This window comes from Pinus tabuliformis, chromosome 2_1, assembly GCF_031772625.1.
Source record: "Pinus tabuliformis cultivar Carrire ecotype Pingquan chromosome 2_1, CPIR1, whole genome shotgun sequence".
Lineage (NCBI taxonomy): Eukaryota > Viridiplantae > Streptophyta > Pinopsida > Pinales > Pinaceae > Pinus > Pinus tabuliformis.
In genome coordinates, this window is record NC_142299.1 from 804,076,952 (window position 1) to 804,092,349 (window position 15,398).

General features: G+C 38.0%; 1 pseudogene; it reads left to right on the forward strand.

The window, feature by feature from the left end:
* The first annotated feature begins 10,831 nt into the window (after positions 1–10,831).
* On the forward strand, positions 10,832–11,590 carry LOC149203018 (putative protein phosphatase 2C 25; annotated as a pseudogene).
* Positions 11,591–15,398: the final 3,808 nt, after the last annotated feature.

Sequence of the window (15,398 nt, forward strand, 5' to 3'; positions counted from 1 at the left end):
CCCATCATTGACACAACATAACTATAAAAAGAAAATCCATAAGCAATAGCGTTGAATTTTCATTTCACCTACACTTGAAGGAGTTCATTCAATGTTTGCTTTTGGTGCCTTTTCTTCCCTGATGGTGTTCACTATAATGGATAAATGCAACAGCTAGAGCGAAAGTCAATTTTACTAAAGCTTTTGCAGATCCCCGACCATAATCCTATGTTTCGATTATTTAATCTTCGGCCTCAACACCGTTTCTTGCATTGAATCGTCGGCCTCTTATAATTACTCAGATGTTATCGATCAACAGTGGAAATGAGAGGAATGGTAGAACTGGTGGTAGAGAATCTCAAATTTGGAACAACAAATAACTATGAATGTCTCCCCTGTTAGAATATGTCCGCCACAGAGCACAACAAATTTTCCAAGATAGTAACTTTGGCGATGATGTTTCTCACGTCCTCTTGGAACTCAAATCCAGATCCGCCATTTTTTTTGCATTAACGCACGATGCTCCAGAATTTAAAATCTTTTCAAAGCAATCAAATTGGTTCTTAGTTAATGGGTGAATCCTGAGCTGACTCTGCCTCTCTCACACGGATCCATGATCCACCCTAAAAACACCGTCTCTTCACAGATCTATCTCTCATGGCAACAACAAAAACGTGGCGGACCTCTTCTTTTTTAAATAGAGTGCACAACTTCCTATTTACACAACTCACACGATACTAACAAACTATACTCACACAACACACAGATCTCTACTAATATATACACATAAAGAATAACACTCAAGATTCTCTCACATCTTCCTAGCCCTCCCTTGAGGGAGTCAAGCCAGAATAGGCTCTAATGCCATGTTAAAAAATTGGAGAGAGCAATTGTACACAACACAAAAATCACACTTGATTTTATTGATCTCACATAAGTTAGAAATAATTAATTCCTACTTGTCTATAGTTGTAATTCTCCATTTGAGGAGTTTGTTCCTACATAATAGGAATTTAGTTTCTCCTAGTTTAGTGTGTTGTTGAGAGAATCTCTCAACCACACTACTGTACGTCTAAGATAGGATTCCTATCTTGAGACTATTGATTGTATAAATATGTGTGTAATTTCTTCATTCAGATAATAGAGAATATATTGCTGTGTACAATTTTATCTTGGTATCAGAGCCTGTGAGGGCCTGGCCCCTCCTGGGCTGGGGGAAAATAAAGAGTTTAGTATATGTTGTTTGTCCATCAATTATTTTTTGTGATCTGTTCAAGTGGTGGAGCGGCCTGAGTGCTTGAGTGGAGCGGTCTGCCAGGACGCTGAGATCCAATGGTTGACAATGTTGTTTGAGTCTGCAGCCAATGTGAAGGGCGTTGGGACTGCCGTGGAGGAGGCCGCAGGACGCCGCCATTGAAAGTCGAAGGGAGCTGCTGTGGGGTGAATCTATTGGAGGGCAGACCATCGGGTGGACGGATTGGGCGGTTGCTGCGCTGGTGCCCGGTCTGGTATCCCTGATCGTTGCCCCGCTTCTTCTTTATGTGATCTACCCTCCCTCTGTCAAGAGCAGCCCCGACGCGCCGAAGCTTGACAAGGAGAAGCTGGAGAAAATGGGGCCACCTTGCGGCCCTGCTCAATGCCTTCGATATCATTTCTTTCTTGCCTGGATTTAATCTTTCCGGGCTCTTCAAGGACAAGGTCGTGAGGCCGAGTCGAGAGGGGCGCGCAGTAGTCGAGGCGGTGCTGCAGAGGTCTTCAGCTTTAAGCATAACCAAGTGAAGGCTAACAACTTCCAGGCTCCAGCTCCCGATCTTATCCCGTTTGTGGGATTCGATCGCTAAACCTCGGCTTCGAATAGATCTGTGCAAACCCCATCGACTAGATCGCTGAATCTTAAAAAAAAACAGAGGAAAGTCTGTTTTAAAGCAGAAAAACAGATTTAAAGCGGAAAAGATGTGATCATTGCATTAAGATAAGCATGAATCGAGATCCTGGAGCGAGGAGGACGTGGACAACGTAGGGATAAAAATAGGAAAATCTGCTTTAAAATGGATACGACTTACTATTGTTATCTGCGTGCATGTATTTTGGAGAGATTTTTGTGGATCGTAACAGATTCACGCCTTTGTAAATGCTTTATAAGCATGTTTGTGTGCATGAGATGGGCGCGCTAGTGAGAATACAATGTAGCCTGTGTGGATTTATTGGCTAAGGCTGCAACGCCTTAGATCAAGTAGTCTTTTGTATATAATCAAAACTATAGATTATGTCGATTTGCTGTCTATTGAGTTATGAGTTTTTACAGTTTGAATTTACGATTGAAATCCCGTGTTGTGAACTTGTCGATCAACATCGATCACTTCAGGATCGATGGCGATCTATGTATTGTTTAACTGTTACTGTTATTTGAATGCAATTATGGGTTGAAATTGTGTGTGATGACGGATTGGGTTAATGCTAAGTTTGGACGCACATAGGAACAAATTCTGTATGGAATTGGACCTTACGCTGATCAAAGGATAAACTGGAGCTGCGTTTAATTATAAAGACGGAAGCCGTGTTCATTATAAAGTTTGTGATTGGCCCATCGAGTCAGCAGTCGTTGAACAGCGTTAAGGAGTGACCAGCGGAACGGTTAGTCAAAGGCAGCGTGCTAGAAGTTCATGTGGTTCAAACATTCTTATATGACCGCAGAAATGGATCTGTATGACAAGAATAAAAGATTGAGTTAAGTTCCGGATTTGCCTGGTGGTGGCAGATCAGACTTGCCCGGTGGTGGCAGAGCCTTAGTGGCTACAGGATTTGCCCGGTGGTGGCAGATCAGACTTGCCCGGTGGTGGCAGAGCCTTAGTGGCTACAGGATTTTCCCGGTGGTGGCTGATCGGACTTGCCCGGTGGTGGCATATTGCCTGAATGGCTAACGTGTACACAGGAGCTTTGTGCTCGTAGGAGCAGGTGGACTGCAGTAACACCTGGCTCACGGTCTCAGATATTGGTGTGTCTGAGCATAAGAGGGTTGGTGCACTTTTCTATCTGACAGTTGCGTCGAAAGGCGCAATCAACGCAACTGTTTGTGATTGTTATTTGGACATGAATATTTGGCTTAGAAAGGCACTGATCTCTCTTTGTTTTTGGGAAGTTCTGCACATGCAATTCGCCCGATGGTGGTGGATTTGTAGGTACATATATGCAGTGATAATGGTCGACAGAATCATGTATGCACAAGGACTAGCGGTTGCAGTGGTTGGTACCCATACATTCCGGTGGATGGTTGCTCTTTTATGGACGTCGACATATTTTTTTGTTATGTTTGACCACAACCAGACTTTGTGAATCACTATCATGACAAGTAGTCATTAAGGAGGGGAGTTAGAAATAATTAATTCCTACTTGTCTATAGTTGTAATTTTCCATTTGAGGAGTTTGTTCCTACATAATAGGAATTTAGTTTCTCGTAGTTTAGTGTGTGGTTGAGAGAATCTGTCAACCACACTACTGTACGTCTAAGATAGGATTCCTATCTTGAGACTATTGATTGTATAAATATGTGTGTAATTTCTTCATTCAGATAATAGAGAATATATTGCTGTGTACAATTTTATCTACATAGGCTACATATATAGGAATACATGATAGTTCTAGATCCGAGAATAGTGGATTGAGATGATTAAAAATAGCTAATACAACTAATAAACTAGGAACTCACACAATTACACTCACAACAACTTGGAAGTCATGGAAGCATTACTTCCAATAAATGTGACTAGAGCCCATGTTAAGAATAAAGTTTATTGCTTTAGCCAAATTCTCCTTATCATTAACTAGAAGATGTTCATATGGTTGGAATTAAGGGGGAGTGTTGGAAGACATTAATTTCAGCCACCTGCCATTAATATAGTTGCTAGACTATTCTAGAGGATTCGGCGAACGTCTTGAGAGATAGGTAGCTTCTTGGAGAAGCCACTAAACTCCAGAAGCTTCCTTACTGTGTATAAAAATCTGTTCATCAATCAAATGAAGTAAGCTCTGTGTTTTATGTGTTCAAGTGTGTGTTCTCTGATTGTGACAGAGAAAAATACTGGCCAAAAAAACATTGAATATTTTTATAAATTCTTTTTTCAAATTTAAAATGGAGTTGTCTATAATGCGACTTTTTGGAGATTCCGGTGACGGAATCCGGCAGAAGAAATTGAGGTTAAATCTTGATTTGTTGCAGTTAAAATGGTTTTTTAGCTGCATATTTGGATTCAGCACCCTCGAAAACCCTTGGGACGCTTTCATTGTGCAGAAACTAGCTATCAAACTTGCGATTCCAATAAATTCCTGTCGGATTTCGACCGGAAAAACCCGCCGGAAAGGCTTTCAAAAAGTCGCGTTATAGACAACTGCATTTAAAATCTTATTTTAATTCAAAATCGTAACGGTGAGCGACAACGATTTCTGGAATGGGATTCAGTACACCTACTTACGCGCACTAATTCCATGACGCCAGCTGTTCTCGTTCATATCAATGCTGCGATGCGGAGTGTGTTTTTAGTAATTTAGACTATATTACGGCTTTTTATATTTATTGAATGTAATTGTGATTTGTAGACCATGTGTAATAGAAAAATATTTCCACAAAACGGATATTTTAGATATTATTACATTTTTTTTTCGTTATTCTAGCTTATTGGGTATATTTTTATTTTTACGTTGAATTAATGTTTTAAGATTAACCATGGGCATTGAATGGTTATTTATTTATTATTTTTATTTTTTTGGTAATTTGGTTATGTTTTTCAAAAAATTAGATAATGTGGGTGTTTAAATCATTTTTTTTACAGTGAAAATAGAGCTATTTAACACTTAAAATATCCAAAATTTTGAAGCTTTGAAAACTACCAACTTAATTTCCCAACAATTTTTCCGCAAAAATACGACTTCGCTTTAATAATTTACAATTTAATTACGATGTCTATAATTAAATTTCTATACAATGATAGAAAACCATATACTTTGCTCATTTGGTGAACATATGCTTGAAAAACAAGGGAAAATTGATGGTGATGGGATCCAACATTTGGGGCCACAAGCTGTGGGCATCTCCACATGTAAGTATGGTGCTTCGTCATGCTTGTAGAAGACGTTCTCCTATTCAATGTTAGAGAAGCAGCACATGCTTTCCACTGTGCAGCCACTATGGCAACGCGCAAATCTTGAAACTTCTGGAAGCAAAGGCTAAACTAGGAACGTTTAGTTAATGACATTGGGAGTCCCAACATGGTCACTAGTCACACTCTTGACACTAGCATTCTTAAATTGTATTGGCACACCAAAATGTTGATAGCGCATGCTTTAGCATATCTAAGTACTTGGACTCAATGGAGAAACAATGATAGCTTCACTTGATCCTTTATAAATGGTTAGGGCTCTCCCTAGATTTAATGTTTCAATGTTGATGTGTAATGATTTTTTTGTGCTATTATGAATTTTCTATGTTATATAGAACAATGAATTTTATTTTCGGAGTTGTTTTTAGTGCGATTTTTGAATTGAATCTGGTGGAAAAATTTGAGGTGAAATCTTGATTCGTATTATTTAAACTAGTTTTTTTAGTGTATATATGGATTCAGCACCCTGGAAAACTCCTAGGGCACTTTGATTGCATAGGATTATCCATCAAGTTCGTGATTTCAATAAATTCTTGCCAAATTTTAGAGAAATTACACCAGAAAAACCCACCATAAAAACTTCCAAAAAATAACCTTAAAAACAACTCCTTATTTTCCATTCAGGTGAAACCTCCTCACCTTTAATCCGAACAATTTGTATATTTCAAGAAGATACGCTTTCATAAGTGTAGTGTCTTATGGGACAAGCTTTTCAATCTTGTAAGTATCATGATTTGGTCTCAATGTATTAAGAAAGAGAAGTCATACAATATAGATCATAAGTACCTATGTAGTGGGAGATCTGGTAATTACAAATCTTATAAAGCGGTGAACATTAAATTTAGTAAACTTCTGTTACCTCATGATGATGCGGGGTAGAGAAGGATGTGATCACCATGGCGATTACGCGGAAGGTTCGACGTGGAAAGACAACTGCCATTGATGAGGGAATCATTCCAATTATTAACAGCGACAACGTGAGCGCTTGCAACGTGCCATCAATAGATTCGTCTACCCAAAGAAAACCATTTTTCTTGCACGTGTGACACGTCATCTCACTGAAGAAACGTAATAAGGATTACATGCTGTTCCACTGCAGAGACGCTGGTATTACTGATGGTGTTGACCAATGACACAACTCAAATTTGGATTCGATTTCAACGCTTGAGTTCAATATAAATACTCACAGTAGAGCACCCACGATCCACATCGTCTGACGATCTTGGAGCGAGACATTCAATTCAATTGTAACAACAGATAGGGCAAGCTGCAAAAAGGGAGATTTATTCATTGCTGTGTGGGGTTTCCTTGATGGGAATTTCTGATAATTCCAAACAAAAACTGAACAGAGAATAATGCTCTGTTTTAACACAGGATCTTAACACAGGGAAGCTAAAATTGTTTTCTGAGAAGAACAGAGTTTTTCACACACATAAAAACTTTATATTCATTAATAAATACTGCCTGTTACAAACTTCTTCCTCTTCCTGAGGGATTACACCAGGAACGCTTCAAATGCAGTTCCAAAAAACCTTCACTGTCTCTCATAAAACAAATTACTCTGTCTCAGCTGTATATTTTCACACTGCTGTGTGTAAACAAAAATCTTACATACTTTTGCGCTTCTGCTGCATTTCGCATTACATATTCAGTGAACAAAAATAACTTTCCAATCGCGCAACTGCGCATTCCCTTTCGTTTTCAACGAACAACCAAAAAGACTTCACGCTTCTGCGTATCTTTACATTCATGTTTTTCGAACAACAAAAAATAATAAAATTAAAAAATAATAAAATTAATAAAAAATAATAAAATTAAAAATTTTTACCAGCATTTACTAACCCCGTAGTAAATTTCATTAAATGTTTCATTGACAGAACTGGCGGTCAAACAAAAATTTTCACTTCATGCCAAGTTCATGTTGTAGGCTTGTACACAACCGTTGATCTAATCCGATGGTTGTCAAACCATATCGCGCGACTCTTCTTGCTGATCTTTATGCTTCGGGAAAAAAGTTGTTTTGGAAAACTGCTGTGGACACGCGTCAGATGGTATACATTATCACTGCCATTTGAGAAAAAACCATCTTTCAGCAAAAGCGGTTCGGGGAATTCTGGGTGGTTTTCTGGAATAAATGACGTGGCAGTTGGAATTATAATTTCATCACTCCCTTTTAATTTCAACTGCTGGGTTATCAGTCATACCCAGACATTTCCTCAATAATTCAAAACTTTTCTGCCCCAATGGTTTGGTCAGAATGTCTGCATCCTGCTCTTGAGTTCTGCAGTGTTGTGAAAAAATTTCTCCATCGTTTACCAATTCCCTAATGTAATGAAACTTTGTGTCAATGTGTTTTGTTCTCTTATGAAACACAACATTCTTGGATAAAGCAATAGTTGAGCTATTGTCACAAAAAATCACAGTTCCTTTTGCTTGCTCTTGGCATAAGCTCCTTAACATCCTTCTCATCCAAATTGCTTGACATGCTACTGCTGTAGCTGCCACATATTCTGCCTCTGCTGTAGACAACGCTACAATAGGCTGTTTTTTAGAAGCCCATGAAATGGCTCCTGAACCCATGTGAAAAACATAACCGGATGTGCTTTTCCGATCATCTACACTTCCAGCCCAATCACTATCAGTGTATCCAATTAAATTTGAACATTCTGAAGTAGTATATAAAATGCCAAACCTTTTAGTACCTTTAACATACCTCAGAATCCTTTTTGCTGCCTACCAATGTGCTTCTTTTGGCCTCTCCATGAATTTGGAAATTAAACTAACAACATACATTATATCCGGCCTAGTTGCAGTTAAATACATGAGGCTGCCAACTATGCTCTTGTACAAACTAGGATCAAAATCCTTGTTGTTGTCCTCTTTGCTGAGTTTTAATCCCATCACTGTGGGAGTGATTGCTGCCTTGCTCTCCTGCATATGAAATCTTTCCAACACTTCCTTAACATATTTTGCTTGTGAGATAAAAATCCCATTTCCATTTTGTTCTACTTCTATTCCTAAGAAGTATCTCAGCAAACCCATGTCAGTCATTTCAAATTCTTCTTTCATGACTGTTTTGAAATTTTCAATAAGATAATCATCATTACCTGTGAAAATAACATCATCAACATATAACACAACAATTAGTAATTTACCATCCTTTTCTTTGATGTAGAGGGTGGGTTCTCCCTCACATTTTTCAAATCCATTTTCTACTAGATAGGAATCTATCCTACTATACCATGCTCTTGGTGCTTGCTTCAGCCCATAAAGAGCTTTCTTCAATCTGCACACTTTGTGCTCTTGGCCTTTATTTTCATAGCCTAGAGGTTGTTCAATGTAAACCTCTTCCATTAACACCATTTAGGAATGCTGACTTCACATCCATTTGGTAAACTTTCCACTTGTTTTGTGCTGCTATGGACAACATTGCTCTCACTGTTTCCATTCTAGCAACCGGTGCAAAAGTTTCCTCATAGTCTCTCCCATACTGCTGCTTATATCCTTTGACAACCAGTCTTGCCTTGTGTCTTTCTATTTTGCCTTTAGCATTACTCTTGGTCTTGTAGACCCATTTAACTCCAATGACTTCCTTTCCTTTTGGTAGTTCAACTAAATCCCATGTCTTGTTTCTTTCTATGGCATTGATCTCCTTATCCATAGCTTCTATCCATTTCTTATTCTTAATTGCTTCTTCGAAATGAACAGGGTCATCAACATGACAATATAAAGCAAACAAAGAATTCATACCTTCATTTTTTGCCTCTTGTTCACAATGTCACGTAAATTTCTGAACTTCTTACCTCTTTCATTTGGTGTACAAGTGCTTGAAGAAGCACTTGAATTTCCTCCTTGTGATGTGCTTGGAGAAGCACTTTCATTTCTCCTCAAGGGTGTCTTTTGTTGCCCTTGTGTTGGTGCTGCTATTTGGGGATGTATTTCAGCCATCTCCTCATCATCTTCATCATGAGACAAAGAGTTTTTAACATTCACTGTTTTCTCTATGCTTCCATCCCAAGCTTCCTCCTCAATGAACTGTGGTTTTGCTGTCTTCACTTTCTCCATGCCTTGATAGGCTATCTTGAGAGTTTGCCATGCTTCTTTGGATCTCTCGGCTACTGCTATCCTTTCAAACACACTCTCATCCACTGCTCGATACAAGAAGTAGAGGGCTTTACAATCCTTCTTCTTATTTCTCTTTAACAGATCTTTCTCTGCCTAAGTTAAATTATTAAACTCATTTTCATCTGCTGGTTCTTCAAATCCATCCTCAACAAATTCTCATAAGTCTTGGGAGGCAAGCAAAGCTCTCATAGCTATTGCCTAATAGTCATAGTTTTTCCCATTAAATTGTGGGAGATGAGTATTAAATATACCCATGCTAGTGCTGGCTCCAGCCATTCTTGTACTCTTAACTATGCTTCAAAATACTTGACTGTGTATTTAAAATAACTGGCTGTCCTCAAAAAAACACAAAAAACTAACTTGAGAAATACCTTGGATTCTTTCTTGACTGAGTCTTCACTCTGCTGGAGAAACTGCTTGGATTCTTTCTTGACTGAGTCTTCACTCTGCTGGAGAAACTGCTTGGATTCTTTCTTGACTGAGTCTTCACTCTGCTGGAGAAACTGCTTGGATTCTTTCTTGATTGAGTCTTCACTCTGCTGGAGAAACTGCTGCAACAAGAAATCCTTCCTTCAGCTTCTTTGACACCTTCAAAGAGCCTGGACAAGCTTTGATACCATGATGGGAATTTCTGATAATTCCAAACAAAAACTGAACAGAGAATAATGCTTTGTTTTAACACAGGATCTTAACACAAGGAAGCTAAAATTGTTTTCTGAGAAGAATAGAGTTTTTCACACACATAAAAACTTTATATTCATTAATAAATACTGCCTGTTACAAACTTTTTCCTCTTCCTGAGGGATTACGCCAGGAATGCTTCAAATGCAGTTCCAAAAACCCTTCACTGTCTCTCATAAAACAAATTACTCTGTCTCAGCTGTATATTTTCACACTACTGTGTGTAAACAAAAATCTTACATACTTTTGCGCTTCTGCTGCATTTCACATTACATATTCAGTCAACAAAAATAACATTCCAATCGCGCAACTGTGCATTCCCTTTCGTTTTCAATGAACAACCAAAAATACTTCATGCTGCTGCGTATCTTTACATTCCATGTTTTTCGAACAACAAAAACATTACATATACAACAAAAAAAAACTTACATACGTTTACTTGTGCCCATACTCCCGCGGATAAAAAAATAAAAAAATTAAAATTTTTTACCTGCATTTACCAACCCCGTAGTAAATTTCATTAAATGTTTTACTGATAGAACTGGCGGTCAAACAAAAATTTTCACTTCACGCGAAGTTCATGTTGCAGGCTTGTACACAACCGTTGATCTAATCCGACGGTTGTCAAACCATATCGCGTGCCTCTTCCTGCTGATCTTTATGCTCCGGGAAAAACGCTGTTTTGGAAAACTGTTGTGGACACGCATCAGATGGTGTACATTATTGCTGCCATTTGAGAAAAAACCATCTTTCAGCAAAAGCGGTGCGGGGAAGTCTGGCTGGTTTTCTGGAATAAATGACGCGCAGTTGGAATTATAATTTCAACATTCCTAAGGCAACAACAAGCTTTGCCGCCATCATCAACAGTAGCAGTAGCATCATAGATTGTGAAAATGGCCTGCTTTGTAGCAGGGAATTCCCCCTCGCTCTTGGGGTCCTGCAAGTCCCCTTCTATACGCGATTCTGACATTGGTGTATGGGCAAGTTCCCATTGGAATCGTAGTTTCCAAACGCCCGGTACCAGCGAGATCCAGAATAGTTTAGTGCATGATGGGCTGAGTCCTGTGCTGACTACCAGAAGCGAGAATATGCCGTGGAGCAACAGCGGGAAGAGTCCAGTCATGAGGGCGGTCTCTCTCAGTGTCAATGTCCCAGAGGAGAATGGTTCGATTTCCCGCAAGTGCGCTTCCCCTTCACTAAAGAGGAAACACTCGCAGAGGCTGGATATTCCGCCCTAGTTGCCAGGCATAAGTTTCGTGTTCTCAACAGTAGAGCAGGCAACAGAGGTCAATGTGGAGGGTCTTCACTATGCGGTTTCAAGCAAAAAGGGTCGGTGAGAATTGATGGAGGACAACCACAAGGCCATTCTCAATGTTCATGGTGATTCCAAACAGGCCTTCTTCAGCGTCTTCGATGGTCATAGCGGTCGAAATGCTTCAGATTTCGCTGTCGAAAATATTGGGCACAATATTGTGGATGCTATGCTGGCCATGAAAGATGAAACAAAGAACCTTCTCAAAGAAGTTGTTAGAGCTGGGTACCTTAAAACAGATGCAGAGTTTTTGAAGCAGAATGTCAGCGGCGGTACTGCTTGTGCAACTTCTTTGATTATAGATGGTAACTTAGTAGTTTCCAATGCTGGAGATTGTTGAGTAGTTATTAGTAGAAACGGATCTTCTTAAGCCCTTACATGTGATCATCAAGCTGGAAGGGAGGACGAGCGACAAAGGATAGAGAGTTTGGGTGGAATTGTGGACCTTCACCATGGGGTTTGGTGAGTTCAGGGGTCTCTAGCTGTGTCTAGGGCCATAGGCGAATCACACATGAAACAATGGATAGGTGCTGAACCAGAGACTAGAAAGATTGAAATAACCTCTGATTGCGAGCTTTTAATTTTGGCATCAGATGGGTCGTGGAATATGGTCAGTAATCAAGAAGCAGTGGATATTGCCAGGCCTTTCTGCGTTGAGAAACAGCCTAGTTTGACACCATTAGGAGGCGGCCCTATAGCTGCTTGCAAAAAGCTTGTAAAAGTAGCAGTAACCAAAAAATCAGGAGATGATATTACTGTGATGATAATCAGGAGATGATATTACTGTGATGATAGTACAACTCAGACAATTTTGCAAGACATAAAATTAGTGTGGATGAAGTGAGGAGTAATTGCCATAAAAAAGAAACCTTGATAACAACCATCTGACCCAAGTTACTTGAGAGTTGGATTTTAAAATGACACCGACCTATATTTTGATCATCAAGTAGTGGGAAGCATAACTTCTCCATTTTTTATAGTCAAGTAGTGGGAAGCATAAATTCTCCATTTTTTATATATATAACTTACATTCATTTTTGTACATCTTAGCTGGTGCAACGATTCTTTTTCACAATTCTTCTTTCTTTCCATTCTAATTATCATATTCGTGTTGACGCTGCGTTTAACCTCATATTTATTTATATGACCAACCTACACGCTATCGGTGTTCACAAGATTATAGGCTTTGGCACATGTTACACACATTGATTGTTTAAAGAAAAGAAAGAAGCAATGGAGCTTTTGGTTAGTCCATAAAATTGTGTAGTTATAGAAATTCCATAGCAAAATAAAAAGAATGATAAAGAGATGGGCCTCCCATGATGGTGATTAATTTTGTGATAAATATTTTTTACAATTTTGTAGAGGTGACCAAGTATAATTATTTTTTATTTGATTAAAAATTGTAATATATGATAATTATTAAAAAATTAAATATATAAAATTATACGTTATGATTAAAAAATTTGTATAATTTGTATAGTTAAATTTAATTTATGAAAAAAAATATTTTTTATTTTTAAATTTAAAAATGGGTTTTGTGTAAGTTAAAGATTCTATATATCAGTTTTTTAAATAATGTTTTTTTAAATATCAGTTTTTTAATTTTATGGTTATACAGCTCTCTCAAATTCGGCAAAAACCTGCACCCGCCACCTGAATTTCAACCCGCTCGCGTTTCACCTCCTCAACATTGACCAGATCCTTTAACCCTTGCCCTTATGGCGGTCTACGCGCACTGCTTTTGATGACGCCAGCAGCTGTTCTCATTTAGACTTTATTATTGATATTTCTTGAATGTAACTGTCGATGTGTCAACCATACTCATAGGAAAATACTTAAAGATATTTTTGAATATTTTTATAGATTTATTTTTGAAATTTGAAAGGTTATTTTTACTTTTAACTTATTTATTAGAATTTTTTATTTTTGTTTTTTCTTGTGAATAATTATTTAGATTAAGTAAAGCTATATAATGCCAATGTCACGTTTTTTTTTTTTTTTTTTAACATGGCTATTTTATAGTTTTTGTTTAAGAAATAATATGTTTTGTTTTTTTGTTCTTTTTAATTAAAAAATTAATATATTTTTAAAATTTTATATATAATTACGCCGTCAGGCGTTCCTTCTGAGAGAAACTCCCCACCATGCCGCGGTGTCTCGTTATGCACCCTTAGATCGATTGTTAGACGATGGAATAAACTCCAGCCATTAGATCGTCGGTGAAAAATGTTAGACTTCGATCGGATTGTCTATTTCTCAGGTTTTTTTTTCACCTACCATCTGTTTTTAGCGTGCCAACCAGCGATTAACATCTCTCCGGGGTAGCAATGATGTCGTAAGAAGATCGGGTTGTCTATTTCTCAGGTTTTTTTTTCACCTACCATCTGTTTTTAGCGTGCCAACCAGCGATTAACATCTCTCCGGGGTAGCAATGATGTCGTAAGAACTAGCAATCTAGATACAGCACGTGTGCAGGGAAGCTTTGCTGTTGAATCCAAGCCTGTACAATACAGACAGTTCGCTTATGATAGCTTATTTCTTTTTAATTTTAATTTAATTCTAATAAAGATAATAAACGGATATCAGAAGTTGTAAAAATTTGTTTTGGTGATTTGTTCAATTCACCTGACTCTTGGGCTCTTTCGTTGGTTCACATGATATTATATATGGAGACATGGCTACAGCTGAGAGGAGAAGAGTGGAAAGACCATCGGGTTTCCAAACTATTTGAATTATGGTTCTCACTATACGTGCTGCAAAGACAGAGAAAACCACTGAACTATACCGTTCCATAATTCATGTAGATTTTGAGCGTTGTATCAAAGAGGTCTATGCATTAACCTGACCAGCTTGAACTTGAGAGAAAAATCTACTCGTTAAATATCTAAAGATTACAGAAGTAGTTAAATTGGATTATAATCAAGATATGGCTGAGCAGGACTTTTGGCAAAGTATTCTGGAGTATTGCACTGATGTGCAGGCTGCAATTCCTGGGCTGGAATCGGTGTCCAGGTTAGTTGTTGCGATTTGAACGAAAAAGTTACTAGCACTACTGAAATTTCATGAACTAGAACTTATAATTAAATTGATATCTTAAACCATACAGCTTCTATATTTCTAATTAATTATAAAAATGTCTTCCTGATCCATCACATTATCACATTAATATATTGTTAGTTGAGTACCTTACATCCTCATTATTTATTTTTTTTGGCAGGAATTCCGAGCTGATTGATATTACCAATTCTCAGAAGATCTAAACAATGTAGACGATATCTTCGAAACAAAAGGTCTTCTGGATCCCGCTGACTCTATTCCAAGCCTTTGTGAGTCTTCAGACATAACAGATCCGGCTTCGTGTACCCTTTCCAAACCGTTATCGCTCCAATCAAATCCTCCCGAATGGGATATCTCTAACTGGAGCACAATTCTGATGGCTTCAATGGTTAGCCACATAATGGACCCAACGAACGTAGAATTTCCTCCAGAAGATAAAAAGATGGCTGCAGATCATGTCAAGCAAAATACCGAGCTTTCTTGGAATGACAAGCTTCCAGAGATAGAGATCTCAAGCCCTCATCATCTGCCCGGGAGTTTCGTCATATATATATAATGTGGAAGGGAGCGTGTAACAAACAAAGATTCGGTTCAGAGAAGAGCGAAACAGCTTTCTGGTCGATCGGCCATTTTTTCAGGAAACGTTCAAAGTGTATCATGCTTTCACAACGACTACTATCACTGCACTCAATTATGGAATAGGCAATCAAATTAAGCTGTCCCGGTGCACTGTCAGCAATATAAAATTTTAGAAAAGAAAAAACAACATAAAATGCACTGAATGCGTACTGCCCTTGCCATCGTCAACGTCCCAACGAAGACACTTTTTGGCCGGTAATAAAAAATGGGGAACAGATTTGGTGGCCTACTAGTTGCAGGCAATGATACACACTTTAAGCTCTGTAACCAAAAGTGAGTAGAGTAGATTTTTATTATTTAATTAAGTTTTTTTTATGTGGAGGAACGTTATGAGTAGTAAATAAAATGTTTTATAAATATCAATTTGATATTTAACTAAATATATTTAGTTTTTTGTTTTAATTTTTATATCTTATTTTCAAAATTATCACATATAGATACAACAACTA